A 22,495-nucleotide genomic window follows, 5' to 3' on the forward strand; every position below is an offset into this window, starting at 1 on the left:
GCCAAGTCGATAATAATTCGATCTCTATTCTGTTGAAAAGACTATTCATTTTTGTGGTTCCTGGAAAGATTACCGTCTAAGGTAAAGGCCCGAAAGAACTGTTGTCATTTGAAAGTGAAAAATAAGAACCACGAATGTATGGTTCCGCCCGGGATCGAACCGGGGACCTTTCGCGAGTAAAGCGAACGTGATGACCACTACACTACGGAACCGACGGGAAGGGTTAGATCTTCCCTCAGAATTCCATGTTTCTGGCATTTGAAAGAACATTTCAGTGTCGTCTCGTTCGTAGAATTTTCTTTAAGTTTTCAGCACTTTAGATTGCTAATACATGTTCCTTAACAGAACTAAAAAAAGACATCCCTCACCATGTAATCGGGCTGGTTCCGCCAGGGATCGTACCGGGGGCCTTTCGCGTGTAAAGCGAACGTGATAACCACTGCACTACGGAACCTCGACGGAGAAAAACGAATATATGCCAAGTCGATAATAATTCGATCTCTATTCTGTTGAAAAGACTATTCATTTTTGTGGTTCCTGGAAAGATTACCGTCTAAGGTAAAGGCCCGAAAGAACTGTTGTCATTTGAAAGTGAAAAATAAGAACCACGAATGTATGGTTCCGCCCGTGATCGAACCGGGGACCTTTCGCGAGTAAAGCGAACGTGATGACCACTACACTACGGAACCGACGGGAAGGGTTAGATCTTCCCTCAGAATTCCATGTTTCTGGCATTTGAAAGAACATTTCAGTGTCGTCTCGTTCGTAGAATTTTCTTTAAGTTTTCAGCACTTTAGATTGCTAATACATGTTCCTTAACAGAACTAAAAAAAGACATCCCTCACCATGTAATTAAACTGGTTCCGCCCGGGATCGAACCGGGAGCCTTTCGCGTGTAAAGCGAACGTGATAACCACTACACTATGGAACCTCGACGGGGAAAAACGAATATATGCCAAGTCGATAATAATTCGATCTCTATTCTGTTGAAAAGACTATTCCTTTTTGTGGTTCCTGGAAAGATTACCGTCTGAGGTAAAGGCCCTAAAGAACTGTTGTCATTTGAAAGTGAAAAATAAGAACCACGAATGTATGGTTCCGCCCGGGATCGAACCGGGGACCTTTCGCGTGTGAGGCGAACGTGATGAAAACTACACTACGGAACCGACGGGAAGGGTTAGATCTTCCCTCAGAATTCCATGTTTCTGGCATTTGAAAGAACATTTCCGAGTCGTCTCGTTCGTAGAATTTTCTTTAAGTTTTCAGCACTTTAGATTGCTAATACATGTTCCTTAACAGAACTGAAAAAAGACATCCCTCACCATGCAACCGGGCTGGTTCCGCCCGGGATCGAACCGGGGGCCTTTCGCGTGTAAAGCGAACGTGATAACCACTACACTACGGAACCTCGACGGGGAAAAACGAATATATGCCAAGTCGATAATAATTTGATCTCTATTCTGTTGAAAAGACTATTCATTTTTGTGGTTCCTGGAAAGATTACCGTCTAAGGTAAAGGCCCTAAAGAACTGTTGTCATTTGAAAGTGAAAAATAAGAACCACGAATGTATGGTTCCGCCCGGGATCGAACCGGGGACCTTTCGCGTGTGAGGCGAACGTGATGACCACTACACTACGGAACCGACGGGAAGGGTTAGATCTTCCCTCAGAATTCCATGTTTCTGGCATTTGAAAGAACATTTCCGAGTCGTCTCGTTCGTAGAATTTTCTTTAAGTTTTCAGCACTTTAGATTGCTAATACATGTTCCTTAACAGAACTAAAAAAAGACATCCCTCACCATGTAATCGGGCTGGTTCCGCCCGGGATCGTACCGGGGGCCTTTCGCGTGTAAAGCGAACGTGATAACCACTGCACTACGGAACCTCGACGGAGAAAAACGAATATATGCCAAGTCGATAATAATTCGATCTCTATTCTGTTGAAAAGACTCTTCATTTTTGTGGTTCCTGGAAAGATTACCGTCTAAGGTAAAGGCCCTAAAGAACTGTTGTCATTTGAAAGTGAAAAATAAGAACCACGAATGTATAGTTCCGCCCTGGATCGAACCGAGGACCTTTCGCGTGTGAGGCGAACGTGATGACCACTACACTACGGAACCGACGGGAAGGGTTAGATCTTCCCTCAGAATTCCATGTTTCCGGCATTTGAAAGAACATTTCCGAGTCGTCTCGTTCGTAGAATTTTCTTTAAGTTTTCAGCACTTTAGATTGCTAATACATGTTCCTTAACAGAACTTAAAAAAGACATCACTCACCATGTAATCGGGCTGGTTCCGCCCGGGATCGAACCGGGGGCCGTTCGCGTGTAAAGCGAACGTGATAACCACTACACTACGGAACCTCTACGGTGAAAAACGAATATATGCCAAGTCGATAATAATTCGATCTCTATTCTGTTGAAAAGACTATTCATTTTTGTGGTTCCTGGAAAGATTACCGTCTATGTTAAAGGCCCTAAAGAACTGTTGTCATTTGAAAGTGAAAAATAAGAACCACGAATGTATGTTTCCGCCCGGGATGGAACCGGGGACCTTTCGCGTGTGAGGCGAACGTGATGACCACTACACTACGGAACCGACGAGAAAAGTTAGATCTTCCCTCAGAATTCCATGTTTCTGGTATTTGAAAGAACATTTCCGAGTCGTCTCGTTCGTAGAATTTTCTTTAAGTTTTCAGCACTTTAGATTGCTAATACATGTTCCATAACAGAACTAAAAAAAGACATCCCTCACCATGTAATCGGGCTGGTTCCGCCCGGGATCGAACCGGGGGCCTTTCGCGTGTAAAGCGAACGTGATAACCACTACACTACGGAACCTCGACGGGGAAAAACGAATATATGCCAAGTCGATAATAATTCGATCTCTATTCTGTTGAAAAGACTATTCATTTTTGTGGTTCCTGGAAAGATTACCGTCTAAGGTAAAGGCCCTAAAGAACTGTTGTCATTTGAAAGTGAAAAATAAGAACCACGAATGTATGGTTCCGCCCGGGATCGAACCGGGGGCCTTTCGCGTGTGAGGCGAACGTGATTACCACTACACTACGGAACCGACGGGAAGGGTTAGATCTTCCCTCAGAATTCCATGTTTCTGTCATTTGAAAGAACATTTCCGAGTCGTCTCGTTCGTAGAATTTTTTTTAAGTTTTCAGCACTTTTGATTGCTAATACATGTTCCTGAACAGAACTAAAAAAAGACATCCCTCACCATGCAACCGGGCTTGTTCCGCCCGGGAACGAACCGGGGGCCTTTCGCGTGTAAAGCGAACGTGATAACCACTACACCACGGAACCTCTACGGTGAAAAACGAATATATGCCAAGTCGATAATAATTCGATCTCTATTCTGTTGAAAAGACTATTCATTTTTGTGGTTCCTGGAAAGATTACCGTCTAAGGTAAAGGCCCTAAAGAACTGTTGTCATTTGAAAGTGAAAAATAAGAACCACGAATGTATGGTTCCGCCCGGGATCGAACCGGGGACCTTTCGCGTGTGAGGCGAATGTGATGACCATTACACTACAGAACCGACGGGAAGGGTTAGATCTTCCCTCAGAATTCCATGTTTCTGTCATTTGAAAGAACATTTCAGAGTCGTCTCGTTCGTAGAATTTTCCTTAAGTTTTCAGCACTTTAGATTGCTAATACATGTTTCTTAACAGAACTAAAAAAAGACATCCCTCACCATGTAATCGGGCTGGTTCCGCCCGGGATCGAACCGGGGGCCTTTCGCGTGTAAAGCGAACGTGATAACCACTACACTACGGAACCTCTACGGTGAAAAACGAATATATGCCAAGTCGATAATAATTCGATCTCCATTCTGTTGAAAAGACTATTCATTTTTGTGGTTCCTGGAAAGATTACCGTCTAAGGTAAAGGCCCTAAAGAACTGTTGTCATTTGAAAGTGAAAAATAAGAACCACGAATGTATGGTTCCGCCCGGGATCGAACCGGGGACCTTTCGCGTGTGAGGCGAACGTGATGACCACTACACTACGGAACCGACGGGAAGGGTTAGATCTTCCCTCAGAATTCCATGTTTCTGGCATTTGAAAGAACATTTCCGAGTCGTCTCTATCGTAGAATTTTCTTTAAGTTTTCAGCACTTTAGATTGCTAATACATGTTCCTTAACAGAACTAAAAAAAGACATCCCTCACCATGTAATCGGGCTGGTTCCGCCCGGGATCGTACCGGGGGCCTTTCGCGTGTAAAGCGAACGTGATAACCACTGCACTACGGAACCTCGACGGAGAAAAACGAATATATGCCAAGTCGATAATAATTCGATCTCTATTCTGTTGAAAAGACTATTCATTTTTGTGGTTCCTGGAAAGATTACCGTCTAAGGTAAAGGCCCTAAAGAACTGTTGTCATTTGAAAGTGAAAAATAAGAACCACGAATGTATAGTTCCGCCCTGGATCGAACCGAGGACCTTTCGCGTGTGAGGCGAACGTGATGACCACTACACTACGGAACCGACGGGAAGGGTTAGATCTTCCCTCAGAATTCCATGTTTCCGGCATTTGAAAGAACATTTCCGAGTCGTCTCGTTCGTAGAATTTTCTTTAAGTTTTCAGCACTTTAGATTGCTAATACATGTTCCTTAACAGAACTTAAAAAAGACATCACTCACCATGTAATCGGGCTGGTTCCGCCCGGGATCGAACCGGGGGCCGTTCGCGTGTAAAGCGAACGTGATAACCACTACACTACGGAACCTCTACGGTGAAAAACGAATATATGCCAAGTCGATAATAATTCGATCTCTATTCTGTTGAAAAGACTATTCATTTTTGTGGTTCCTGGAAAGATTACCGTCTATGTTAAAGGCCCTAAAGAACTGTTGTCATTTGAAAGTGAAAAATAAGAACCACGAATGTATGTTTCCGCCCGGGATGGAACCGGGGACCTTTCGCGTGTGAGGCGAACGTGATGACCACTACACTACGGAACCGACGAGAAAAGTTAGATCTTCCCTCAGAATTCCATGTTTCTGGTATTTGAAAGAACATTTCCGAGTCGTCTCGTTCGTAGAATTTTCTTTAAGTTTTCAGCACTTTAGATTGCTAATACATGTTCCATAACAGAACTAAAAAAAGACATCCCTCACCATGTAATCGGGCTGGTTCCGCCCGGGATCGAACCGGGGGCCTTTCGCGTGTAAAGCGAACGTGATAACCACTACACTACGGAACCTCGACGGGGAAAAACGAATATATGCCAAGTCGATAATAATTCGATCTCTATTCTGTTGAAAAGACTATTCATTTTTGTGGTTCCTGGAAAGATTACCGTCTAAGGTAAAGGCCCTAAAGAACTGTTGTCATTTGAAAGTGAAAAATAAGAACCACGAATGTATGGTTCCGCCCGGGATCGAACCGGGGGCCTTTCGCGTGTGAGGCGAACGTGATTACCACTACACTACGGAACCGACGGGAAGGGTTAGATCTTCCCTCAGAATTCCATGTTTCTGTCATTTGAAAGAACATTTCCGAGTCGTCTCGTTCGTAGAATTTTTTTTAAGTTTTCAGCACTTTTGATTGCTAATACATGTTCCTGAACAGAACTAAAAAAAGACATCCCTCACCATGCAACCGGGCTTGTTCCGCCCGGGAACGAACCGGGGGCCTTTCGCGTGTAAAGCGAACGTGATAACCACTACACCACGGAACCTCTACGGTGAAAAACGAATATATGCCAAGTCGATAATAATTCGATCTCTATTCTGTTGAAAAGACTATTCATTTTTGTGGTTCCTGGAAAGATTACCGTCTAAGGTAAAGGCCCTAAAGAACTGTTGTCATTTGAAAGTGAAAAATAAGAACCACGAATGTATGGTTCCGCCCGGGATCGAACCGGGGACCTTTCGCGTGTGAGGCGAATGTGATGACCATTACACTACAGAACCGACGGGAAGGGTTAGATCTTCCCTCAGAATTCCATGTTTCTGTCATTTGAAAGAACATTTCAGAGTCGTCTCGTTCGTAGAATTTTCCTTAAGTTTTCAGCACTTTAGATTGCTAATACATGTTTCTTAACAGAACTAAAAAAAGACATCCCTCACCATGTAATCGGGCTGGTTCCGCCCGGGATCGAACCGGGGGCCTTTCGCGTGTAAAGCGAACGTGATAACCACTACACTACGGAACCTCTACGGTGAAAAACGAATATATGCCAAGTCGATAATAATTCGATCTCCATTCTGTTGAAAAGACTATTCATTTTTGTGGTTCCTGGAAAGATTACCGTCTAAGGTAAAGGCCCTAAAGAACTGTTGTCATTTGAAAGTGAAAAATAAGAACCAGGAATGTATGGTTCCGCCCTGGATCGAACCGAGGACCTTTCGCGTGTGAGGCGAACGTGATGACCACTACACTACGGAACCGACGGGAAGGGTTAGATCTTCCCTCAGAATTCCATGTTTCCGGCATTTGAAAGAACATTTCCGAGTCGTCTCGTTCGTAGAATTTTCTTTAAGTTTTCAGCACTTTAGATTGCTAATACATGTTCCTTAACAGAACTTAAAAAAGACATCACTCACCATGTAATCGGGCTGGTTCCGCCCGGGATCGAACCGGGGGCCGTTCGCGTGTAAAGCGAACGTGATAACCACTATACTACGGAACCTCTACGGTGAAAAACGAATATATGCTAAGTCGATAATCATTCGATCTCTATTCTGTTGAAAAGACTATTCATTTTTGTGGTTCCTGGAAAGATTACCGTCTAAGATAAAGGCCCGAAAGAACTGTTGTCATTTGAAAGTGAAAAATAAGAACCACGAATGTATGATTCCGCCCGGGATCGAACCGGGGGCCTTTCGCGTGTGAGGCGAACGTGATGACCACTACACTACGGAACCGACGGGAAGGGTTAGATATTCCCTCAGAATTCCATGTTTCTGGCATTTGAAAGAACATTTCAGTGTCGTCTCGTTCGTAGAATTTTCTTTAAGTTTTCAGCACTTTAGATTGCTAATACATGTTCCTTAACAGAACTAAAAAAAGACATCCCTCACCATGTAATTAAACTGGTTCCGCCCGGGATCGAACCGGGAGCCTTTCGCGTGTAAAGCGAACGTGATAACCACTACACTATGGAACCTCGACGGGGAAAAACGAATATATGCCAAGTCGATAATAATTCGATCTCTATTCTGTTGAAAAGACTATTCCTTTTTGTGGTTCCTGGAAAGATTACCGTCTGAGGTAAAGGCCCTAAAGAACTGTTGTCATTTGAAAGTGAAAAATAAGAACCACGGATGTATGGTTCCGCCCGGGATCGAACCGGGGGCCTTTCGCGTGTGGGGCGAACGTGATGACCACTACACTACGGAACCGACGGGAAGGGTTAGATCTTCCCTCAGAATTCCATGTTTCTGTCATTTGAAAGAACATTTCCGAGTCGTCTCGTTCGTAGAATTTTCTTTAAGTTTTCAGCACTTTTGATTGCTAATACATGTTCCTTAACAGAACTAAAAAAAGACATCCCTCACCATGCAACCGGGCTGGTTCCGCCCGGGATCAAACCGGGGGCCTTTCGCGTGTAAAGCGAACGTGATAACCACTACACTACGGAACCTCTACGGTGAAAAACGAATATATGCCAAGTCGATAATCATTCGATCTCTATTCTGTTGAAAAGACTATTCATTTTTGTGGTTCCTGGAAAGATTACCGTCTAAGGTAAAGGCCCTAAAGAACTGTTGTCATTTGAAAGTGAAAAATAAGAACCACGAATGTATGGTTCCGCCCGGGATCGAACCGGGGACCTTTCGCGTGTGAGGCGAACGTGATGACCACTACACTACGGAACCGACGGGAAGGGTTAGATCTTCCCTCAGAATTCCATGTTTCTGGCATTTGAAAGAACATTTCCGAGTCATCTCGTTCGTAGAATTTTCTTTAAGTTTTCAGCACTTTAGATTGCTAATACATGTTCCTTAACAGAACTAAAAAAAGACATCCCTCACCATGTAATCGGGCTGGTTCCGCCCGGGATCGTACCGGTGGCCTTTCGCGTGTAAAGCGAACGTGATAACCACTGCACTACGGAACCTCGACGGAGAAAAACGAATATATGCCAAGTCGATAATAATTCGATCTCTATTCTGTTGAAAAGACTATTCATTTTTGTGGTTCCTGGAAAGATTACCATCTAAGGTAAAGGCCCTAAAGAACTGTTGTCATTTGAAAGTGAAAAATAAGAACCACGAATGTATGGTTCCGCCCTGGATCGAACCGAGGACCTTTCGCGTGTGAGGCGAACATGATGACCACTACACTACGGAACCGACGGGAAGGGTTAGATCTTCCCTCAGAATTCCATGTTTCCGGCATTTGAAAGAACATTTCCGAGTCGTCTCGTTCGTAGAATTTTCTTTAAGTTTTCAGCACTTTAGATTGCTAATACATGTTCCTTAACAGAACTTAAAAAAGACATCACTCACCATGTAATCGGGCTGGTTCCGCCCGGGATCGAACCGGGGGCCGTTCGCGTGTAAAGCGAACGTGATAACCACTACACTACGGAACCTCGACGGGGAAAAACGAATATATGCCAAGTCGATAATAATTCGATCTCTATTCTGTTGAAAAGACTATTCATTTTTGTGGTTCCTGGAAAGATTACCGTCTAAGGTAAAGGCCCTAAAGAACTGTTGTCATTTGAAAGTGAAAAATAAGAACCACGAATGTATGGTTCCGCCCGGGATCGAACCGGGGGCCTTTCGCGTGTGAGGCGAACGTGATTACCACTACACTACGGAACCGACGGGAAGGGTTAGATCTTCCCTCAGAATTCCATGTTTCTGTCATTTGAAAGAACATTTCCCAGTCGTCTCGTTCGTAGAATTTTTTTTAAGTTTTCAGCACTTTAGATTGCTAATACATGTTTCTTAACAGAACTAAAAAAAGACATCCCTCACCATGTAATCGGGCTGGTTCCGCCCGGGATCGAACCGGGGGCCTTTCGCGTGTAAAGCGAACGTGATAACCACTACACTACGGAACCTCGACGGAGAAAAACGAATATATGCCAAGTCGATAATAATTCGATCTCTATTCTGTTGAAAAGACTATTCCTTTTTGTGGTTCCTGGAAAGATTACCGTCTGAGGTAAAGGCCCTAAAGAACTGTTGTCATTTGAAAGTGAAAAATAAGAACCACGAATGTATGGTTCCGCCCGGGATCGAACCGGGGACCTTTCGCGTGTGAGGCGAACGTGATGAAAACTACACTACGGAACCGACGGGAAGGGTTAGATCTTCCCTCAGAATTCCATGTTTCTGGCATTTGAAAGAACATTTCCGAGTCGTCTCGTTCGTAGAATTTTCTTTAAGTTTTCAGCACTTTAGATTGCTAATACATGTTCCTTAACAGAACTAAAAAAAGACATCCCTCACCATGCAACCGGGCTGGTTCCGCCCGGGATCAAACCGGGGGCCTTTCGCGTGTAAAGCGAACGTGATAACCACTACACTACGGAACCTCTACGGTGAAAAACGAATATATGCCAAGTCGATAATAATTCGATCTCCATTCTGTTGAAAAGACTATTCATTTTTGTGGTTCCTGGAAAGATTACCGTCTAAGGTAAAGGCCCTAAAGAACTGTTGTCATTTGAAAGTGAAAAATAAGAACCACGAATGTATGGTTCCGCCCGGGATCGAACCGGGGACCTTTCGCGTGTGAGGCGAACGTGATGACCACTACACTACGGAACCGACGGGAAGGGTTAGATCTTCCCTCAGAATTCCATGTTTCTGGCATTTGAAAGAACATTTCCGAGTCATCCCGTTCGTAGAATTTTCTTTAAGTTTTCAGCACTTTAGATTGCTAATACATGTTCCTTAACAGAACTAAAAAAAGACATCCCTCACCATGTAATCGGGCTGGTTCCGCCCGGGATCGAACCGGAGGCCGTTCGCGTGTAAAGCGAACGTGATAACCACTACACTACGGAACCTCTACGGTGAAAAACGAATATATGCCAAGTCGATAATAATTCGATCTCTATTCTGTTGAAAAGACTATTCATTTTTGTGGTTAATGGAAAGATTACCGTCTAAGTTAAAGGCCCTAAAGAACTGTTGTCATTTGAAAGTGAAAAATAAGAACCACGAATGTATGTTTCCGCCCGGGATGGAACCGGGGACCTTTCGCGTGTGAGGCGAACGTGATGACCACTACACTACGGAACCGACGAGAAAAGTTAGATCTTCCCTCAGAATTCCATGTTTCTGGCATTTGAAAGAACATTTCCGAGTCGTCTCGTTCGTAGAATTTTCTTTAAGTTTTCAGCACTTTAGATTGCTAATACATGTTCCTTAACAGAACTAAAAAAAGACATCCCTCACCATGCAACCGGGCTGGTTCCGCCCGGGATCGAACCGGGGGCCTTTCGCGTGTAAAGCGAACGTGATAACCACTACACTACGGAACCTCTACGGTGAAAAACGAATATATGCCAAGTCGATAATAATTCGATCTCTATTCTGTTGAAAAGACTATTCATTTTTGTGGTTCCTGGAAAGATTACCGTCTAAGGTAAAGGCCCTAAAGAACTGTTGTCATTTGAAAGTGAAAAATAAGAACCACGAATGTATGGTTCCGCCCGGGATCGAACCGGGGACCTTTCGCGTGTGAGGCGAACGTGATGACCACTACACTACGGAACCGACGGGAAGGGTTAGATCTTCCCTCAGAATTCCATGTTTCTGGCATTTGAAAGAACATTTCCGAGTCGTCTCGTTCGTAGAATTTTCTTTAAGTTTTCAGCACTTTAGATTGCTAATACATGTTCCTTAACAGAACTAAAAAAAGACATCCCTCACCATGTAATCGGGCTGGTTCCGCCCGGGATCGTACCGGGGGCCTTTCGCGTGTAAAGCGAACGTGATAACCACTACACTACGGAACCTCGACGGAGAAAAACGAATATATGCCAAGTCGATAATAATTCGATCTCTATTCTGTTGAAAAGACTATTCATTTTTGTGGTTCCTGGAAAGATTACCGTCTAAGGTAAAGGCCCTAAAGAACTGTTGTCATTTGAAAGTGAAAAATAAGAACCACGAATGTATGGTTCCGCCCTGGATCGAACCGAGGACCTTTCGCGTGTGAGCGAACGTGATGACCACTACACTACGGAACCGACGGGAAGGGTTAGATCTTTCCTCAGAATTCCATGTTTCCGGCATTTGAAAGAACATTTCCGAGTCGTCTCGTTCGTAGAATTTTCTTTAAGTTTTCAGCACTTTAGATTGCTAATACATGTTCCTTAACAGAACTAAAAAAAGACATCCCTCACCATGCAACCGGGCTGGTTCCGCCCGGGATCGAACCGGGGGCCTTTCGCGTGTAAAGCGAACGTGATAACCACTACACTACGGAACCTCTACGGTGAAAAACGAATATATGCCAAGTCGATAATAATTCGATCTCTATTCTGTTGAAAAGACTATTCATTTTTGTGGTTCCTGGAAAGATTACCGTCTAAGGTAAAGGCCCTAAAGAACTGTTGTCATTTGAAAGTGAAAAATAAGAACCACGAATGTATGGTTCCGCCCTGGATCGAACCGAGGACCTTTCGCGTGTGAGGCGAACGTGATGACCACTACACTACGGAACCGACGGGAAGGGTTAGATCTTTCCTCAGAATTCCATGTTTCCGGCATTTGAAAGAACATTTCCGAGTCGTCTCGTTCGTAGAATTTTCTTTAAGTTTTCAGCACTTTAGATTGCTAATACATGTTCCTTAACAGAACTTAAAAAAGACATCACTCACCATGTAATCGTGCTGGTTCCGCCCGGGATCGAACCGGGGGCCGTTCGCGTGTAAAGCGAACGTGATAACCACTATACTACGGAACCTCTACGGCGAAAAACGAATATATGCCAAGTCCATAATAATTCGATCTCTATTCTGTTGAAAAGACTATTCATTTTTGTGGTTCCTGGAAAGATTACCGTCTAAGGTAAAGGCCCTAAAGAACTGTTGTCATTTGAAAGTGAAAAATAAGAACCACGGATGTATGGTTCCGCCCGGGATCGAACCGGGGGCCTTTCGCGTGTGAGGCGAACGTGATGACCACTACACTACGGAACCGACGGGAAGGGTTAGATCTTCCCTCAGAATTCCATGTTTCTGTCATTTGAAAGAACATTTCCGAGTCGTCTCGTTCGTAGAATTTTCTTTAAGTTTTCAGCACTTTTGATTGCTAATACATGTTCCTTAACAGAACTAAAAAAAGACATCCCTCACCATGCAACCGGGCTGGTTCCGCCCGGGATCAAACCGGGGGCCCTTCGCGTGTAAAGCGAACGTGATAACCACTACACTACGGAACCTCTACGGTGAAAAACGAATATATGCCAAGTCGATAATCATTCGATCTCTATTCTGTTGAAAAGACTATTCATTTTTGTGGTTCCTGGAAAGATTACTGTCTAAGGTAAAGGCCCGAAAGAACTGTTGTCATTTGAAAGTGAAAAATAAGAACCACGAATGTATGGTTCCGTCCGGGATCGAACCGGGGACCTTTCGCGTGTGAGGCGAACGTGATGACCACTACACTACGGAACCGACGGGAAGGGTTAGATCTTCCCTCAGAATTCCATGTTTCTGGCATTTGAAAGAACATTTCAGTGTCGTCTCGTTCGTAGAATTTTCTTTAAGTTTTCAGCACTTTAGATTGCTAATACATGTTCCTTAACAGAACTAAAAAAAGACATCCCTCACCATGTAATTAAACTGGTTCCGCCCGGGATCGAACCGGGAGCCTTTCGCGTGTAAAGCGAACGTGATAACCACTACACTATGGAACCTCGACGGGGAAAAACGAATATATGCCAAGTCGATAATAATTCGATCTCTATTCTGTTGAAAAGACTATTCCTTTTTGTGGTTCCTGGAAAGATTACCGTCTGAGGTAAAGGCCCTAAAGAACTGTTGTCATTTGAAAGTGAAAAATAAGAACCACGAATGTATGGTTCCGCCCGGGATCGAACCGGGGACCTTTCGCGTGTGAGGCGAACGTGATGAAAACTACACTACGGAACCGACGGGAAGGGTTAGATCTTCCCTCAGAATTCCATGTTTCTGGCATTTGAAAGAACATTCCCGAGTCGTCTCGTTCGTAGAATTTTCTTTAAGTTTTCAGCACTTTAGATTGCTAATACATGTTCTTTAACAGAACTAAAAAAAGACATCCCTCACCATGCAACCGGGCTGGTTCCGCCCGGGATCGAACCGGGGGCCTTTCGCGTGTAAAGCGAACGTGATAACCACTACACTACGGAACCTCGACGGGGAAAAACGAATATATGCCAAGTCGATAATAATTCGATCTCTATTCTGTTGAAAAGACTATTCATTTTTGTGGTTCCTGGAAAGATTACCGTCTAAGGTAAAGGCCCTAAAGAACTGTTGTCATTTGAAAGTGAAAAATAAGAACCACGAATGTATGGTTCCGCCCGGGATCGAACCGGGGACCTTTCGCGTGTGAGGCGAACGTGATGACCACTACACTACGGAACCGACGGGAAGGGTTAGATCTTCCCTCAGAATTCCATGTTTCTGGCATTTGAAAGAACATTTCCGAGTCGTCTCGTTCGTAGAATTTTCTTTAAGTTTTCAGCACTTTAGATTGCTAATACATGTTCCTTAACAGAACTAAAAAAAGACATCCCTCACCATGTAATCGGGCTGGTTCCGCCCGGGATCGTACCGGGGGCCTTTCGCGTGTAAAGCGAACGTGATAACCACTGCACTACGGAACCTCGACGGAGAAAAACGAATATATGCCAAGTCGATAATAATTCGATCTCTATTCTGTTGAAAAGACTATTCATTTTTGTGGTTCCTGGAAAGATTACCGTCTAAGGTAAAGGCCCTAAAGAACTGTTGTCATTTGAAAGTGAAAAATAAGAACCACGGATGTATGGTTCCGCCCGGGATCGAACCGGGGGCCTTTCGCGTGTGAGGCGAACGTGATGACCACTACACTACGGAACCGACGGGAAGGGTTAGATCTTCCCTCAGAATTCCATGTTTCTGTCATTTGAAAGAACATTTCCGAGTCGTCTCGTTCGTAGAATTTTCTTTAAGTTTTCAGCACTTTTGATTGCTAATACATGTTCCTTAACAGAACTAAGAAAAGACATCCCTCACCATGCAACCGGGCTGGTTCAGCCCGGGATCAAACCGGGGGCCTTTCGCGTGTAAAGCGAACGTGATAACCACTACACTACGGAACCTCTACGGTGAAAAACGAATATATGCCAAGTCGATAATCATTCGATCTCTATTCTGTTGATAAGACTATTCATTTTTGTGGTTCCTGGAAAGATTACCGTCTAAGGTAAAGGCCCGAAAGAACTGTTGTCATTTGAAAGTGAAAAATAAGAACCACGAATGTATGGTTCCGCCCGGGATCGAACCGGGGACCTTTCGCGAGTGAGGCGAACGTGATGACCACTACACTACGGAACCGACGGGAAGGGTTAGATCTTCCCTCAGAATTCCATGTTTCTGGCATTTGAAAGAACATTTCAGTGTCGTCTCGTTCGTAGAATTTTCTTTAAGTTTTCAGCACTTTAGATTGCTAATACATGTTCCTTAACAGAACTAAAAAAAGACATCCCTCACCATGTAATTAAACTGGTTCCGCCCGGGATCGAACCGGGAGCCTTTCGCGTGTAAAGCGAACGTGATAACCACTACACTATGGAACCTCGACGGGGAAAAACGAATATATGCCAAGTCGATAATAATTCGATCTCTATTCTGTTGAAAAGACTATTCCTTTTTGTGGTTCCTGGAAAGATTACCGTCTGAGGTAAAGGCCCTAAAGAACTGTTGTCATTTGAAAGTGAAAAATAAGAACCACGAATGTATGGTTCCGCCCGGGATCGAACCGGGGACCTTTCGCGTGTGAGGCGAACGTGATGAAAACTACACTACGGAACCGACGGGAAGGGTTAGATCTTCCCTCAGAATTCCATGTTTCTGGCATTTGAAAGAACATTTCCGAGTCGTCTCGTTCGTAGAATTTTCTTTAAGTTTTCAGCACTTTAGATTGCTAATACATGTTCCTTAACAGAACTGAAAAAAGACATCCCTCACCATGCAACCGGGCTGGTTCCGCCCGGGATCGAACCGGGGGCCTTTCGCGTGTAAAGCGAACGTGATAACCACTACACTACGGAACCTCGACGGGGAAAAACGAATATATGCCAAGTCGATAATAATTCGATCTCTATTCTGTTGAAAAGACTATTCATTTTTGTGGTTCCTGGAAAGATTACCGTCTAAGGTAAAGGCCCTAAAGAACTGTTGTCATTTGAAAGTGAAAAATAAGAACCACGAATGTATGGTTCCGCCCGGGATCGAACCGGGGACCTTTCGCGTGTGAGGCGAACATGATGAAAACTACACTACGGAACCGACGGGAAGGGTTAGATCTTCCCTCAGAATTCCATGTTTCTGGCATTTGAAAGAACATTTCCGAGTCGTCTCGTTCGTAGAATTTTCTTTAAGTTTTCAGCACTTTAGATTGCTAATACATGTTCCTTAACAGAACTAAAAAAAGACATCCCTCACCAAGTAATCGGGCTGGTTCCGCCCGGGATCGTACCGGGGGCCTTTCGCGTGTAAAGCGAACGTGATAACCACTACACTACGGAACCTCGACGGAGAAAAACGAATATATGCCAAGTCGATAATAATTCGATCTCTATTCTGTTGAAAAGACTATTCATTTTTGTGGTTCCTGGAAAGATTACCGTCTAAGGTAAAGGCCCTAAAGAACTGTTGTCATTTGAAAGTGAAAAATAAGAACCACGAATGTATGTTTCCGCCCGGGATGGAACCGGGGACCTTTCGCGTGTGAGGCGAACGTGATGACCACTACACTACGGAACCGACGAGAAAAGTTAGATCTTCCCTCAGAATTCCATGTTTCTGGCATTTGAAAGAACATTTCCGAGTCGTCTCGTTCGTAGAATTTTCTTTAAGTTTTCAGCACTTTAGATTGCTAATACATGTTCCTTAACAGAACTAAAAAAAGACATCCCTCACCATGCAACCGGGCTGGTTCCGCCCGGGATCGAACCGGGGGCCTTTCGCGTGTAATGCGAACGTGATAACCACTATACTACGGAACCTCTACGGTGAAAAACGAATATATGCCAAGTCGATAATAATTCGATCTCTATTCTGTTGAAAAGACTATTCATTTTTGTGGTTCCTGGAAAGATTACCGTCTAAGGTAAAGGCCCTAAAGAACTGTTGTCATTTGAAAGTGAAAAATAAGAACCACGAATGTATGGTTCCGCCCGGGATCGAACCGGGGACCTTTCGCGTGTGAGGCGAACGTGATGACCACTACACTACGGAATCGACGGGAAGGGTTAGATCTTCCCTCAGAATTCCATGTTTCTGGCATTTGAAAGAACATTTCCGAGTCGTCTCGTTCGTAGAATTTTCTTTAAGTTTTCAGCACTTTAGATTGCTAATACATGTTCCTTAACAGAACTAAAAAAAGACATCCCTCACCATGTAATCGGGCTGGTTCCGCCCGGGATCGTACCGGGGGCCTTTCGCGTGTAAAGCGAACGTGATAACCACTACACTACGGAACCTCGACGGAGAAAAACGAATATATGCCAAGTCGATAATAATTCGATCTCTATTCTGTTGAGAAGACTATTCATTTTTGTGGTTCCTGGAAAGATTACCGTCTAAGGTAAAGGCCCTAAAGAACTGTTGTCATTTGAAAGTGAAAAATAAGAACCACGAATGTATGGTTCCGCCCTGGATCGAACCGAGGACCTTTCGCGCGTGAGGCGAACGTGATGACCACTACACTACGGAACCGACGGGAAGGGTTAGATCTTTCCTCAGAATTCCATGTTTCCGGCATTTGAAAGAACATTTCCGAGTCGTCTCGTTCGTAGAATTTTCTTTAAGTTTTCAGCACTTTAGATTGCTAATACATGTTCCTTAACAGAACTAAAAAAAGACATCCCTCACCATGCAACCGGGCTGGTTCCGCCCGGGATCGAACCGGGGGCCTTTCGCGTGTAAAGCGAACGTGATAACCACTACACTACGGAACCTCTACGGTGAAAAACGAATATATGCCAAGTCGATAATAATTCGATCTCTATTCTGTTGAAAAGACTATTCATTTTTGTGGTTCCTGGAAAGATTACCGTCTAAGGTAAAGGCCCTAAAGAACTGTTGTCATTTGAAAGTGAAAAATAAGAACCACGAATGTATGGTTCCGCCCGGGATCGAACCGGGGACCTTTCGCGTGTGAGGCGAACGTGATGACCACTACACTACGGAACCGACGGGAAGGGTTAGATCTTCCCTCAGAATTCCATGTTTCTGGCATTTGAAAGAACATTTCCGAGTCGTCTCGTTCGTAGAATTTTCTTTAAGTTTTCAGCACTTTAGATTGCTAATACATGTTCCTTAACAGAACTAAAAAAAGACATCCCTCACCATGTAATCGGGCTGGTTCCGCCCGGGATCGTACCGGGGGCCTTTCGCGTGTAAAGCGAACGTGATAACCACTACACTACGGAACCTCGACGGAGAAAAACGAATATATGCCAAGTCGATAATAATTCGATCTCTATTCTGTTGAAAAGACTATTCATTTTTGTGGTTCCTGGAAAGATTACCGTCTAAGGTAAAGGCCCTAAAGAACTGTTGTCATTTGAAAGTGAAAAATAAGAACCACGAATGTATGGTTCCGCCCTGGATCGAACCGAGGACCTTTCGCGTGTGAGGCGAAGGTGATGACCACTACACTACGGAACCGACGGGAAGGGTTAGATCTTTCCTCAGAATTCCATGTTTCCGGCATTTGAAAGAACATTTCCGAGTCGTCTCGTTCGTAGAATTTTCTTTAAGTTTTCAGCACTTTAGATTGCTAATACATGTTCCTTAACAGAACTTAAAAAAGACATCACTCACCATGTAATCGGGCTGGTTCCGCCCGGGATCGAACCGGGGGCCGTTCGCGTGTAAAGCGAACGTGATAACCACTATACTACGGAACCTCTACGGCGAAAAACGAATATATGCCAAGTCCATAATAATTCGATCTCTATTCTGTTGAAAAGACTATTCATTTTTGTGGTTCCTGGAAAGATTACCGTCTAAGGTAAAGGCCCTAAAGAACTGTTGTCATTTGAAAGTGAAAAATAAGAACCACGGATGTATGGTTCCGCCCGGGATCGAACCGGGGGCCTTTCGCGTGTGAGTCGAACGTGATGACCACTACACTACGGAACCGACGGGAAGGGTTAGATCTTCCCTCAGAATTCCATGTTTCTGTCATTTGAAAGAACATTTCCGAGTCGTCTCGTTCGTAGAATTTTCTTTAAGTTTTCAGCACTTTTGATTGCTAATACATGTTCCTTAACAGAACTAAAAAAAGACATCCCTCACCATGCAACCGGGCTGGTTCCGCCCGGGATCAAACCGGGGGCCCTTCGCGTGTAAAGCGAACGTGATAACCACTACACTACGGAACCTCTACGGTGAAAAACGAATATATGCCAAGTCGATAATCATTCGATCTCTATTCTGTTGAAAAGACTATTAATTTTTGTGGTTCCTGGAAAGATTACCGTCTAAGGTAAAGGCCCGAAAGAACTGTTGTCATTTGAAAGTGAAAAATAAGAACCACGAATGTATGGTTCCGTCCGGGATCGAAGCGGGGACCTTTCGCGTGTGAGGCGAACGTGATGACCACTACACTACGGAACCGACGGGAAGGGTTAGATCTTCCCTCAGAATTCCATGTTTCTGGCATTTGAAAGAACATTTCAGTGTCGTCTCGTTCGTAGAATTTTCTTTAAGTTTTCAGCACTTTAGATTGCTAATACATGTTCCTTAACAGAACTAAAAAAAGACATCCCTCACCATGTAATTAAACTGGTTCCGCCCGGGATCGAACTGGGAGCCTTTCGCGTGTAAAGCGAACGTGATAACCACTACACTATGGAACCTCGACGGGAAAAAACGAATATATGCCAAGTCGATAATAATTCGATCTCTATTCTGTTGAAAAGACTATTCCTTTTTGTGGTTCCTGGAAAGATTACCGTCTGAGGTAAAGGCCCTAAAGAACTGTTGTCATTTGAAAGTGAAAAATAAGAACCACGAATGTATGGTTCCGCCCGGGATCGAACCGGGGACCTTTCGCGTGTGAGGCGAACGTGATGAAAACTACACTACGGAACCGACGGGAAGGGTTAGATCTTCCCTCAGAATTCCATGTTTCTGGCATTTGAAAGAACATTCCCGAGTCGTCTCGTTCGTAGAATTTTCTTTAAGTTTTCAGCACTTTAGATTGCTAATACATGTTCCTTAACAGAACTAAAAAAAGACATCCCTCACCATGCAACCGGGCTGGTTCCGCCCGGGATCGAACCGGGGGCCTTTCGCGTGTAAAGCGAACGTGATAACCACTACACTACGGAACCTCGACGGGGAAAAACGAATATATGCCAAGTCGATAATAATTCGATCTCTATTCTGTTGAAAAGACTATTCATTTTTGTGGTTCCTGGAAAGATTACCGTCTAAGGTAAAGGCCCTAAAGAACTGTTGTCATTTGAAAGTGAAAAATAAGAACCACGAATGTATGGTTCCGCCCGGGATCGAACCGGGGACCTTTCGCGTGTGAGGCGAACGTGATGACCACTACACTACGGAACCGACGGGAAGGGTTAGATCTTCCCTCAGAATTCCATGTTTCTGGCATTTGAAAGAACATTTCCGAGTCGTCTCGTTCGTAGAATTTTCTTTAAGTTTTCAGCACTTTAGATTGCTAATACATGTTCCTTAACAGAACTAAAAAAAGACATCCCTCACCATGTAATCGGGCTGGTTCCGCCAGGGATCGTACCGGGGGCCTTTCGCGTGTAAAGCGAACGTGATAACCACTGCACTACGGAACCTCGACGGAGAAAAACGAATATATGCCAAGTCGATAATAATTCGATCTCTATTCTGTTGAAAAGACTATTCATTTTTGTGGTTCCTGGAAAGATTACCGTCTAAGGTAAAGGCCCGAAAGAACTGTTGTCATTTGAAAGTGAAAAATAAGAACCACGAATGTATGGTTCCGCCCGGGATCGAACCGGGGACCTTTCGCGAGTAAAGCGAACGTGATGACCACTACACTACGGAACCGACGGGAAGGGTTAGATCTTCCCTCAGAATTCCATGTTTCTGGCATTTGAAAGAACATTTCAGTGTCGTCTCGTTCGTAGAATTTTCTTTAAGTTTTCAGCACTTTAGATTGCTAATACATGTTCCTTAACAGAACTAAAAAAAGACATCCCTCACCATGTAATCGGGCTGGTTCCGCCAGGGATCGTACCGGGGGCCTTTCGCGTGTAAAGCGAACGTGATAACCACTGCACTACGGAACCTCGACGGAGAAAAACGAATATATGCCAAGTCGATAATAATTCGATCTCTATTCTGTTGAAAAGACTATTCATTTTTGTGGTTCCTGGAAAGATTACCGTCTAAGGTAAAGGCCCGAAAGAACTGTTGTCATTTGAAAGTGAAAAATAAGAACCACGAATGTATGGTTCCGCCCGGGATCGAACCGGGGACCTTTCGCGAGTAAAGCGAACGTGATGACCACTACACTACGGAACCGACGGGAAGGGTTAGATCTTCCCTCAGAATTCCATGTTTCTGGCATTTGAAAGAACATTTCAGTGTCGTCTCGTTCGTAGAATTTTCTTTAAGTTTTCAGCACTTTAGATTGCTAATACATGTTCCTTAACAGAACTAAAAAAAGACATCCCTCACCATGTAATTAAACTGGTTCCGCCCGGGATCGAACCGGGAGCCTTTCGCGTGTAAAGCGAACGTGATAACCACTACACTATGGAACCTCGACGGGGAAAAACGAATATATGCCAAGTCGATAATAATTCGATCTCTATTCTGTTGAAAAGACTATTCCTTTTTGTGGTTCCTGGAAAGATTACCGTCTGAGGTAAAGGCCCTAAAGAACTGTTGTCATTTGAAAGTGAAAAATAAGAACCACGAATGTATGGTTCCGCCCGGGATCGAACCGGGGACCTTTCGCGTGTGAGGCGAACGTGATGAAAACTACACTACGGAACCGACGGGAAGGGTTAGATCTTCCCTCAGAATTCCATGTTTCTGGCATTTGAAAGAACATTTCCGAGTCGTCTCGTTCGTAGAATTTTCTTTAAGTTTTCAGCACTTTAGATTGCTAATACATGTTCCTTAACAGAACTGAAAAAAGACATCCCTCACCATGCAACCGGGCTGGTTCCGCCCGGGATCGAACCGGGGGCCTTTCGCGTGTAAAGCGAACGTGATAACCACTACACTACGGAACCTCGACGGGGAAAAACGAATATATGCCAAGTCGATAATAATTTGATCTCTATTCTGTTGAAAAGACTATTCATTTTTGTGGTTCCTGGAAAGATTACCGTCTAAGGTAAAGGCCCTAAAGAACTGTTGTCATTTGAAAGTGAAAAATAAGAACCACGAATGTATGGTTCCGCCCGGGATCGAACCGGGGACCTTTCGCGTGTGAGGCGAACGTGATGACCACTACACTACGGAACCGACGGGAAGGGTTAGATCTTCCCTCAGAATTCCATGTTTCTGGCATTTGAAAGAACATTTCCGAGTCGTCTCGTTCGTAGAATTTTCTTTAAGTTTTCAGCACTTTAGATTGCTAATACATGTTCCTTAACAGAACTAAAAAAAGACATCCCTCACCATGTAATCGGGCTGGTTCCGCCCGGGATCGTACCGGGGGCCTTTCGCGTGTAAAGCGAACGTGATAACCACTGCACTACGGAACCTCGACGGAGAAAAACGAATATATGCCAAGTCGATAATAATTCGATCTCTATTCTGTTGAAAAGACTCTTCATTTTTGTGGTTCCTGGAAAGATTACCGTCTAAGGTAAAGGCCCTAAAGAACTGTTGTCATTTGAAAGTGAAAAATAAGAACCACGAATGTATAGTTCCGCCCTGGATCGAACCGAGGACCTTTCGCGTGTGAGGCGAACGTGATGACCACTACACTACGGAACCGACGGGAAGGGTTAGATCTTCCCTCAGAATTCCATGTTTCCGGCATTTGAAAGAACATTTCCGAGTCGTCTCGTTCGTAGAATTTTCTTTAAGTTTTCAGCACTTTAGATTGCTAATACATGTTCCTTAACAGAACTTAAAAAAGACATCACTCACCATGTAATCGGGCTGGTTCCGCCCGGGATCGAACCGGGGGCCGTTCGCGTGTAAAGCGAACGTGATAACCACTACACTACGGAACCTCTACGGTGAAAAACGAATATATGCCAAGTCGATAATAATTCGATCTCTATTCTGTTGAAAAGACTATTCATTTTTGTGGTTCCTGGAAAGATTACCGTC

General features: G+C 44.1%; 93 non-coding genes across 93 annotated transcripts; all 93 read right to left on the bottom strand.

The window, feature by feature from the left end:
* Positions 1–139: 139 nt before the first annotated feature.
* Trnav-uac (transfer RNA valine (anticodon UAC)) lies at positions 140–212 on the bottom strand. The gene has a single exon. It is a non-coding gene; the product is annotated as a tRNA-Val (tRNA).
* A 169-nt stretch (positions 213–381) lies between these two features.
* Positions 382–454, bottom strand: Trnav-uac (transfer RNA valine (anticodon UAC)). The gene has a single exon. It is a non-coding gene; the product is annotated as a tRNA-Val (tRNA).
* A 162-nt stretch (positions 455–616) lies between these two features.
* On the bottom strand, positions 617–689 carry Trnav-uac (transfer RNA valine (anticodon UAC)). The gene has a single exon. It is a non-coding gene; the product is annotated as a tRNA-Val (tRNA).
* A 169-nt stretch (positions 690–858) lies between these two features.
* Trnav-uac (transfer RNA valine (anticodon UAC)) lies at positions 859–931 on the bottom strand. The gene has a single exon. It is a non-coding gene; the product is annotated as a tRNA-Val (tRNA).
* Positions 932–1,093: 162 nt separating this feature from the next.
* Trnav-cac (transfer RNA valine (anticodon CAC)) lies at positions 1,094–1,166 on the bottom strand. Its single transcript has one exon. It is a non-coding gene; the product is annotated as a tRNA-Val (tRNA).
* A 169-nt stretch (positions 1,167–1,335) lies between these two features.
* Trnav-uac (transfer RNA valine (anticodon UAC)) lies at positions 1,336–1,408 on the bottom strand. Its single transcript has one exon. It is a non-coding gene; the product is annotated as a tRNA-Val (tRNA).
* A 162-nt stretch (positions 1,409–1,570) lies between these two features.
* On the bottom strand, positions 1,571–1,643 carry Trnav-cac (transfer RNA valine (anticodon CAC)). The gene has a single exon. It is a non-coding gene; the product is annotated as a tRNA-Val (tRNA).
* Positions 1,644–1,812: 169 nt separating this feature from the next.
* Positions 1,813–1,885, bottom strand: Trnav-uac (transfer RNA valine (anticodon UAC)). The gene has a single exon. It is a non-coding gene; the product is annotated as a tRNA-Val (tRNA).
* A 162-nt stretch (positions 1,886–2,047) lies between these two features.
* On the bottom strand, positions 2,048–2,120 carry Trnav-cac (transfer RNA valine (anticodon CAC)). Its single transcript has one exon. It is a non-coding gene; the product is annotated as a tRNA-Val (tRNA).
* A 169-nt stretch (positions 2,121–2,289) lies between these two features.
* On the bottom strand, positions 2,290–2,362 carry Trnav-uac (transfer RNA valine (anticodon UAC)). The gene has a single exon. It is a non-coding gene; the product is annotated as a tRNA-Val (tRNA).
* A 162-nt stretch (positions 2,363–2,524) lies between these two features.
* Positions 2,525–2,597, bottom strand: Trnav-cac (transfer RNA valine (anticodon CAC)). Its single transcript has one exon. It is a non-coding gene; the product is annotated as a tRNA-Val (tRNA).
* A 169-nt stretch (positions 2,598–2,766) lies between these two features.
* Trnav-uac (transfer RNA valine (anticodon UAC)) lies at positions 2,767–2,839 on the bottom strand. The gene has a single exon. It is a non-coding gene; the product is annotated as a tRNA-Val (tRNA).
* Positions 2,840–3,001: 162 nt separating this feature from the next.
* Positions 3,002–3,074, bottom strand: Trnav-cac (transfer RNA valine (anticodon CAC)). Its single transcript has one exon. It is a non-coding gene; the product is annotated as a tRNA-Val (tRNA).
* A 169-nt stretch (positions 3,075–3,243) lies between these two features.
* Trnav-uac (transfer RNA valine (anticodon UAC)) lies at positions 3,244–3,316 on the bottom strand. The gene has a single exon. It is a non-coding gene; the product is annotated as a tRNA-Val (tRNA).
* A 162-nt stretch (positions 3,317–3,478) lies between these two features.
* On the bottom strand, positions 3,479–3,551 carry Trnav-cac (transfer RNA valine (anticodon CAC)). Its single transcript has one exon. It is a non-coding gene; the product is annotated as a tRNA-Val (tRNA).
* A 169-nt stretch (positions 3,552–3,720) lies between these two features.
* Positions 3,721–3,793, bottom strand: Trnav-uac (transfer RNA valine (anticodon UAC)). Its single transcript has one exon. It is a non-coding gene; the product is annotated as a tRNA-Val (tRNA).
* A 162-nt stretch (positions 3,794–3,955) lies between these two features.
* Positions 3,956–4,028, bottom strand: Trnav-cac (transfer RNA valine (anticodon CAC)). The gene has a single exon. It is a non-coding gene; the product is annotated as a tRNA-Val (tRNA).
* A 169-nt stretch (positions 4,029–4,197) lies between these two features.
* Positions 4,198–4,270, bottom strand: Trnav-uac (transfer RNA valine (anticodon UAC)). The gene has a single exon. It is a non-coding gene; the product is annotated as a tRNA-Val (tRNA).
* Positions 4,271–4,432: 162 nt separating this feature from the next.
* Trnav-cac (transfer RNA valine (anticodon CAC)) lies at positions 4,433–4,505 on the bottom strand. The gene has a single exon. It is a non-coding gene; the product is annotated as a tRNA-Val (tRNA).
* A 169-nt stretch (positions 4,506–4,674) lies between these two features.
* On the bottom strand, positions 4,675–4,747 carry Trnav-uac (transfer RNA valine (anticodon UAC)). The gene has a single exon. It is a non-coding gene; the product is annotated as a tRNA-Val (tRNA).
* A 162-nt stretch (positions 4,748–4,909) lies between these two features.
* On the bottom strand, positions 4,910–4,982 carry Trnav-cac (transfer RNA valine (anticodon CAC)). The gene has a single exon. It is a non-coding gene; the product is annotated as a tRNA-Val (tRNA).
* A 169-nt stretch (positions 4,983–5,151) lies between these two features.
* Positions 5,152–5,224, bottom strand: Trnav-uac (transfer RNA valine (anticodon UAC)). Its single transcript has one exon. It is a non-coding gene; the product is annotated as a tRNA-Val (tRNA).
* A 162-nt stretch (positions 5,225–5,386) lies between these two features.
* Positions 5,387–5,459, bottom strand: Trnav-cac (transfer RNA valine (anticodon CAC)). The gene has a single exon. It is a non-coding gene; the product is annotated as a tRNA-Val (tRNA).
* A 169-nt stretch (positions 5,460–5,628) lies between these two features.
* On the bottom strand, positions 5,629–5,701 carry Trnav-uac (transfer RNA valine (anticodon UAC)). Its single transcript has one exon. It is a non-coding gene; the product is annotated as a tRNA-Val (tRNA).
* A 162-nt stretch (positions 5,702–5,863) lies between these two features.
* Trnav-cac (transfer RNA valine (anticodon CAC)) lies at positions 5,864–5,936 on the bottom strand. The gene has a single exon. It is a non-coding gene; the product is annotated as a tRNA-Val (tRNA).
* Positions 5,937–6,105: 169 nt separating this feature from the next.
* On the bottom strand, positions 6,106–6,178 carry Trnav-uac (transfer RNA valine (anticodon UAC)). Its single transcript has one exon. It is a non-coding gene; the product is annotated as a tRNA-Val (tRNA).
* Positions 6,179–6,340: 162 nt separating this feature from the next.
* On the bottom strand, positions 6,341–6,413 carry Trnav-cac (transfer RNA valine (anticodon CAC)). The gene has a single exon. It is a non-coding gene; the product is annotated as a tRNA-Val (tRNA).
* Positions 6,414–6,582: 169 nt separating this feature from the next.
* On the bottom strand, positions 6,583–6,655 carry Trnav-uac (transfer RNA valine (anticodon UAC)). Its single transcript has one exon. It is a non-coding gene; the product is annotated as a tRNA-Val (tRNA).
* Positions 6,656–6,817: 162 nt separating this feature from the next.
* On the bottom strand, positions 6,818–6,890 carry Trnav-cac (transfer RNA valine (anticodon CAC)). Its single transcript has one exon. It is a non-coding gene; the product is annotated as a tRNA-Val (tRNA).
* A 169-nt stretch (positions 6,891–7,059) lies between these two features.
* Positions 7,060–7,132, bottom strand: Trnav-uac (transfer RNA valine (anticodon UAC)). The gene has a single exon. It is a non-coding gene; the product is annotated as a tRNA-Val (tRNA).
* Positions 7,133–7,294: 162 nt separating this feature from the next.
* On the bottom strand, positions 7,295–7,367 carry Trnav-cac (transfer RNA valine (anticodon CAC)). Its single transcript has one exon. It is a non-coding gene; the product is annotated as a tRNA-Val (tRNA).
* Positions 7,368–7,536: 169 nt separating this feature from the next.
* On the bottom strand, positions 7,537–7,609 carry Trnav-uac (transfer RNA valine (anticodon UAC)). Its single transcript has one exon. It is a non-coding gene; the product is annotated as a tRNA-Val (tRNA).
* A 162-nt stretch (positions 7,610–7,771) lies between these two features.
* On the bottom strand, positions 7,772–7,844 carry Trnav-cac (transfer RNA valine (anticodon CAC)). The gene has a single exon. It is a non-coding gene; the product is annotated as a tRNA-Val (tRNA).
* Positions 7,845–8,013: 169 nt separating this feature from the next.
* Positions 8,014–8,086, bottom strand: Trnav-uac (transfer RNA valine (anticodon UAC)). The gene has a single exon. It is a non-coding gene; the product is annotated as a tRNA-Val (tRNA).
* A 162-nt stretch (positions 8,087–8,248) lies between these two features.
* Trnav-cac (transfer RNA valine (anticodon CAC)) lies at positions 8,249–8,321 on the bottom strand. Its single transcript has one exon. It is a non-coding gene; the product is annotated as a tRNA-Val (tRNA).
* A 169-nt stretch (positions 8,322–8,490) lies between these two features.
* On the bottom strand, positions 8,491–8,563 carry Trnav-uac (transfer RNA valine (anticodon UAC)). The gene has a single exon. It is a non-coding gene; the product is annotated as a tRNA-Val (tRNA).
* A 162-nt stretch (positions 8,564–8,725) lies between these two features.
* On the bottom strand, positions 8,726–8,798 carry Trnav-cac (transfer RNA valine (anticodon CAC)). Its single transcript has one exon. It is a non-coding gene; the product is annotated as a tRNA-Val (tRNA).
* Positions 8,799–8,967: 169 nt separating this feature from the next.
* Trnav-uac (transfer RNA valine (anticodon UAC)) lies at positions 8,968–9,040 on the bottom strand. Its single transcript has one exon. It is a non-coding gene; the product is annotated as a tRNA-Val (tRNA).
* A 162-nt stretch (positions 9,041–9,202) lies between these two features.
* Trnav-cac (transfer RNA valine (anticodon CAC)) lies at positions 9,203–9,275 on the bottom strand. The gene has a single exon. It is a non-coding gene; the product is annotated as a tRNA-Val (tRNA).
* A 169-nt stretch (positions 9,276–9,444) lies between these two features.
* Trnav-uac (transfer RNA valine (anticodon UAC)) lies at positions 9,445–9,517 on the bottom strand. Its single transcript has one exon. It is a non-coding gene; the product is annotated as a tRNA-Val (tRNA).
* A 162-nt stretch (positions 9,518–9,679) lies between these two features.
* Positions 9,680–9,752, bottom strand: Trnav-cac (transfer RNA valine (anticodon CAC)). The gene has a single exon. It is a non-coding gene; the product is annotated as a tRNA-Val (tRNA).
* A 169-nt stretch (positions 9,753–9,921) lies between these two features.
* Trnav-uac (transfer RNA valine (anticodon UAC)) lies at positions 9,922–9,994 on the bottom strand. The gene has a single exon. It is a non-coding gene; the product is annotated as a tRNA-Val (tRNA).
* Positions 9,995–10,156: 162 nt separating this feature from the next.
* On the bottom strand, positions 10,157–10,229 carry Trnav-cac (transfer RNA valine (anticodon CAC)). Its single transcript has one exon. It is a non-coding gene; the product is annotated as a tRNA-Val (tRNA).
* Positions 10,230–10,398: 169 nt separating this feature from the next.
* Positions 10,399–10,471, bottom strand: Trnav-uac (transfer RNA valine (anticodon UAC)). Its single transcript has one exon. It is a non-coding gene; the product is annotated as a tRNA-Val (tRNA).
* A 162-nt stretch (positions 10,472–10,633) lies between these two features.
* Trnav-cac (transfer RNA valine (anticodon CAC)) lies at positions 10,634–10,706 on the bottom strand. The gene has a single exon. It is a non-coding gene; the product is annotated as a tRNA-Val (tRNA).
* A 169-nt stretch (positions 10,707–10,875) lies between these two features.
* Positions 10,876–10,948, bottom strand: Trnav-uac (transfer RNA valine (anticodon UAC)). The gene has a single exon. It is a non-coding gene; the product is annotated as a tRNA-Val (tRNA).
* Positions 10,949–11,351: 403 nt separating this feature from the next.
* On the bottom strand, positions 11,352–11,424 carry Trnav-uac (transfer RNA valine (anticodon UAC)). Its single transcript has one exon. It is a non-coding gene; the product is annotated as a tRNA-Val (tRNA).
* A 162-nt stretch (positions 11,425–11,586) lies between these two features.
* Trnav-cac (transfer RNA valine (anticodon CAC)) lies at positions 11,587–11,659 on the bottom strand. Its single transcript has one exon. It is a non-coding gene; the product is annotated as a tRNA-Val (tRNA).
* A 169-nt stretch (positions 11,660–11,828) lies between these two features.
* Trnav-uac (transfer RNA valine (anticodon UAC)) lies at positions 11,829–11,901 on the bottom strand. The gene has a single exon. It is a non-coding gene; the product is annotated as a tRNA-Val (tRNA).
* A 162-nt stretch (positions 11,902–12,063) lies between these two features.
* Positions 12,064–12,136, bottom strand: Trnav-cac (transfer RNA valine (anticodon CAC)). Its single transcript has one exon. It is a non-coding gene; the product is annotated as a tRNA-Val (tRNA).
* Positions 12,137–12,305: 169 nt separating this feature from the next.
* On the bottom strand, positions 12,306–12,378 carry Trnav-uac (transfer RNA valine (anticodon UAC)). The gene has a single exon. It is a non-coding gene; the product is annotated as a tRNA-Val (tRNA).
* A 162-nt stretch (positions 12,379–12,540) lies between these two features.
* Trnav-cac (transfer RNA valine (anticodon CAC)) lies at positions 12,541–12,613 on the bottom strand. Its single transcript has one exon. It is a non-coding gene; the product is annotated as a tRNA-Val (tRNA).
* Positions 12,614–12,782: 169 nt separating this feature from the next.
* Positions 12,783–12,855, bottom strand: Trnav-uac (transfer RNA valine (anticodon UAC)). Its single transcript has one exon. It is a non-coding gene; the product is annotated as a tRNA-Val (tRNA).
* Positions 12,856–13,017: 162 nt separating this feature from the next.
* Positions 13,018–13,090, bottom strand: Trnav-cac (transfer RNA valine (anticodon CAC)). The gene has a single exon. It is a non-coding gene; the product is annotated as a tRNA-Val (tRNA).
* Positions 13,091–13,259: 169 nt separating this feature from the next.
* Positions 13,260–13,332, bottom strand: Trnav-uac (transfer RNA valine (anticodon UAC)). The gene has a single exon. It is a non-coding gene; the product is annotated as a tRNA-Val (tRNA).
* A 162-nt stretch (positions 13,333–13,494) lies between these two features.
* Positions 13,495–13,567, bottom strand: Trnav-cac (transfer RNA valine (anticodon CAC)). Its single transcript has one exon. It is a non-coding gene; the product is annotated as a tRNA-Val (tRNA).
* A 169-nt stretch (positions 13,568–13,736) lies between these two features.
* Positions 13,737–13,809, bottom strand: Trnav-uac (transfer RNA valine (anticodon UAC)). Its single transcript has one exon. It is a non-coding gene; the product is annotated as a tRNA-Val (tRNA).
* A 162-nt stretch (positions 13,810–13,971) lies between these two features.
* On the bottom strand, positions 13,972–14,044 carry Trnav-cac (transfer RNA valine (anticodon CAC)). Its single transcript has one exon. It is a non-coding gene; the product is annotated as a tRNA-Val (tRNA).
* A 169-nt stretch (positions 14,045–14,213) lies between these two features.
* On the bottom strand, positions 14,214–14,286 carry Trnav-uac (transfer RNA valine (anticodon UAC)). The gene has a single exon. It is a non-coding gene; the product is annotated as a tRNA-Val (tRNA).
* A 162-nt stretch (positions 14,287–14,448) lies between these two features.
* On the bottom strand, positions 14,449–14,521 carry Trnav-cac (transfer RNA valine (anticodon CAC)). Its single transcript has one exon. It is a non-coding gene; the product is annotated as a tRNA-Val (tRNA).
* A 169-nt stretch (positions 14,522–14,690) lies between these two features.
* Positions 14,691–14,763, bottom strand: Trnav-uac (transfer RNA valine (anticodon UAC)). Its single transcript has one exon. It is a non-coding gene; the product is annotated as a tRNA-Val (tRNA).
* A 162-nt stretch (positions 14,764–14,925) lies between these two features.
* Positions 14,926–14,998, bottom strand: Trnav-cac (transfer RNA valine (anticodon CAC)). The gene has a single exon. It is a non-coding gene; the product is annotated as a tRNA-Val (tRNA).
* A 169-nt stretch (positions 14,999–15,167) lies between these two features.
* On the bottom strand, positions 15,168–15,240 carry Trnav-uac (transfer RNA valine (anticodon UAC)). The gene has a single exon. It is a non-coding gene; the product is annotated as a tRNA-Val (tRNA).
* A 162-nt stretch (positions 15,241–15,402) lies between these two features.
* On the bottom strand, positions 15,403–15,475 carry Trnav-cac (transfer RNA valine (anticodon CAC)). Its single transcript has one exon. It is a non-coding gene; the product is annotated as a tRNA-Val (tRNA).
* Positions 15,476–15,644: 169 nt separating this feature from the next.
* On the bottom strand, positions 15,645–15,717 carry Trnav-uac (transfer RNA valine (anticodon UAC)). The gene has a single exon. It is a non-coding gene; the product is annotated as a tRNA-Val (tRNA).
* A 162-nt stretch (positions 15,718–15,879) lies between these two features.
* On the bottom strand, positions 15,880–15,952 carry Trnav-cac (transfer RNA valine (anticodon CAC)). The gene has a single exon. It is a non-coding gene; the product is annotated as a tRNA-Val (tRNA).
* A 169-nt stretch (positions 15,953–16,121) lies between these two features.
* Positions 16,122–16,194, bottom strand: Trnav-uac (transfer RNA valine (anticodon UAC)). Its single transcript has one exon. It is a non-coding gene; the product is annotated as a tRNA-Val (tRNA).
* Positions 16,195–16,356: 162 nt separating this feature from the next.
* Trnav-cac (transfer RNA valine (anticodon CAC)) lies at positions 16,357–16,429 on the bottom strand. Its single transcript has one exon. It is a non-coding gene; the product is annotated as a tRNA-Val (tRNA).
* A 169-nt stretch (positions 16,430–16,598) lies between these two features.
* Positions 16,599–16,671, bottom strand: Trnav-uac (transfer RNA valine (anticodon UAC)). Its single transcript has one exon. It is a non-coding gene; the product is annotated as a tRNA-Val (tRNA).
* A 162-nt stretch (positions 16,672–16,833) lies between these two features.
* On the bottom strand, positions 16,834–16,906 carry Trnav-cac (transfer RNA valine (anticodon CAC)). The gene has a single exon. It is a non-coding gene; the product is annotated as a tRNA-Val (tRNA).
* Positions 16,907–17,075: 169 nt separating this feature from the next.
* On the bottom strand, positions 17,076–17,148 carry Trnav-uac (transfer RNA valine (anticodon UAC)). The gene has a single exon. It is a non-coding gene; the product is annotated as a tRNA-Val (tRNA).
* Positions 17,149–17,310: 162 nt separating this feature from the next.
* On the bottom strand, positions 17,311–17,383 carry Trnav-cac (transfer RNA valine (anticodon CAC)). Its single transcript has one exon. It is a non-coding gene; the product is annotated as a tRNA-Val (tRNA).
* Positions 17,384–17,552: 169 nt separating this feature from the next.
* Positions 17,553–17,625, bottom strand: Trnav-uac (transfer RNA valine (anticodon UAC)). The gene has a single exon. It is a non-coding gene; the product is annotated as a tRNA-Val (tRNA).
* A 162-nt stretch (positions 17,626–17,787) lies between these two features.
* Positions 17,788–17,860, bottom strand: Trnav-cac (transfer RNA valine (anticodon CAC)). The gene has a single exon. It is a non-coding gene; the product is annotated as a tRNA-Val (tRNA).
* Positions 17,861–18,029: 169 nt separating this feature from the next.
* Trnav-uac (transfer RNA valine (anticodon UAC)) lies at positions 18,030–18,102 on the bottom strand. Its single transcript has one exon. It is a non-coding gene; the product is annotated as a tRNA-Val (tRNA).
* Positions 18,103–18,264: 162 nt separating this feature from the next.
* On the bottom strand, positions 18,265–18,337 carry Trnav-cac (transfer RNA valine (anticodon CAC)). Its single transcript has one exon. It is a non-coding gene; the product is annotated as a tRNA-Val (tRNA).
* A 169-nt stretch (positions 18,338–18,506) lies between these two features.
* Positions 18,507–18,579, bottom strand: Trnav-uac (transfer RNA valine (anticodon UAC)). The gene has a single exon. It is a non-coding gene; the product is annotated as a tRNA-Val (tRNA).
* A 162-nt stretch (positions 18,580–18,741) lies between these two features.
* Positions 18,742–18,814, bottom strand: Trnav-cac (transfer RNA valine (anticodon CAC)). Its single transcript has one exon. It is a non-coding gene; the product is annotated as a tRNA-Val (tRNA).
* A 169-nt stretch (positions 18,815–18,983) lies between these two features.
* Trnav-uac (transfer RNA valine (anticodon UAC)) lies at positions 18,984–19,056 on the bottom strand. Its single transcript has one exon. It is a non-coding gene; the product is annotated as a tRNA-Val (tRNA).
* Positions 19,057–19,218: 162 nt separating this feature from the next.
* On the bottom strand, positions 19,219–19,291 carry Trnav-cac (transfer RNA valine (anticodon CAC)). The gene has a single exon. It is a non-coding gene; the product is annotated as a tRNA-Val (tRNA).
* Positions 19,292–19,460: 169 nt separating this feature from the next.
* Positions 19,461–19,533, bottom strand: Trnav-uac (transfer RNA valine (anticodon UAC)). The gene has a single exon. It is a non-coding gene; the product is annotated as a tRNA-Val (tRNA).
* Positions 19,534–19,695: 162 nt separating this feature from the next.
* Positions 19,696–19,768, bottom strand: Trnav-cac (transfer RNA valine (anticodon CAC)). The gene has a single exon. It is a non-coding gene; the product is annotated as a tRNA-Val (tRNA).
* A 169-nt stretch (positions 19,769–19,937) lies between these two features.
* Trnav-uac (transfer RNA valine (anticodon UAC)) lies at positions 19,938–20,010 on the bottom strand. The gene has a single exon. It is a non-coding gene; the product is annotated as a tRNA-Val (tRNA).
* A 162-nt stretch (positions 20,011–20,172) lies between these two features.
* Trnav-uac (transfer RNA valine (anticodon UAC)) lies at positions 20,173–20,245 on the bottom strand. The gene has a single exon. It is a non-coding gene; the product is annotated as a tRNA-Val (tRNA).
* Positions 20,246–20,414: 169 nt separating this feature from the next.
* Positions 20,415–20,487, bottom strand: Trnav-uac (transfer RNA valine (anticodon UAC)). Its single transcript has one exon. It is a non-coding gene; the product is annotated as a tRNA-Val (tRNA).
* Positions 20,488–20,649: 162 nt separating this feature from the next.
* On the bottom strand, positions 20,650–20,722 carry Trnav-uac (transfer RNA valine (anticodon UAC)). Its single transcript has one exon. It is a non-coding gene; the product is annotated as a tRNA-Val (tRNA).
* Positions 20,723–20,891: 169 nt separating this feature from the next.
* Trnav-uac (transfer RNA valine (anticodon UAC)) lies at positions 20,892–20,964 on the bottom strand. Its single transcript has one exon. It is a non-coding gene; the product is annotated as a tRNA-Val (tRNA).
* A 162-nt stretch (positions 20,965–21,126) lies between these two features.
* Trnav-cac (transfer RNA valine (anticodon CAC)) lies at positions 21,127–21,199 on the bottom strand. The gene has a single exon. It is a non-coding gene; the product is annotated as a tRNA-Val (tRNA).
* A 169-nt stretch (positions 21,200–21,368) lies between these two features.
* Trnav-uac (transfer RNA valine (anticodon UAC)) lies at positions 21,369–21,441 on the bottom strand. Its single transcript has one exon. It is a non-coding gene; the product is annotated as a tRNA-Val (tRNA).
* A 162-nt stretch (positions 21,442–21,603) lies between these two features.
* On the bottom strand, positions 21,604–21,676 carry Trnav-cac (transfer RNA valine (anticodon CAC)). Its single transcript has one exon. It is a non-coding gene; the product is annotated as a tRNA-Val (tRNA).
* Positions 21,677–21,845: 169 nt separating this feature from the next.
* On the bottom strand, positions 21,846–21,918 carry Trnav-uac (transfer RNA valine (anticodon UAC)). Its single transcript has one exon. It is a non-coding gene; the product is annotated as a tRNA-Val (tRNA).
* A 162-nt stretch (positions 21,919–22,080) lies between these two features.
* Trnav-cac (transfer RNA valine (anticodon CAC)) lies at positions 22,081–22,153 on the bottom strand. Its single transcript has one exon. It is a non-coding gene; the product is annotated as a tRNA-Val (tRNA).
* A 169-nt stretch (positions 22,154–22,322) lies between these two features.
* On the bottom strand, positions 22,323–22,395 carry Trnav-uac (transfer RNA valine (anticodon UAC)). Its single transcript has one exon. It is a non-coding gene; the product is annotated as a tRNA-Val (tRNA).
* Between the last annotated feature and the right edge of the window lie 100 nt (positions 22,396–22,495).

The sequence above is a fragment of the Argiope bruennichi genome, chromosome 10 (genome assembly GCF_947563725.1).
Source record: "Argiope bruennichi chromosome 10, qqArgBrue1.1, whole genome shotgun sequence".
NCBI classification, from domain to species: Eukaryota; Metazoa; Arthropoda; class Arachnida; order Araneae; family Araneidae; genus Argiope; species Argiope bruennichi.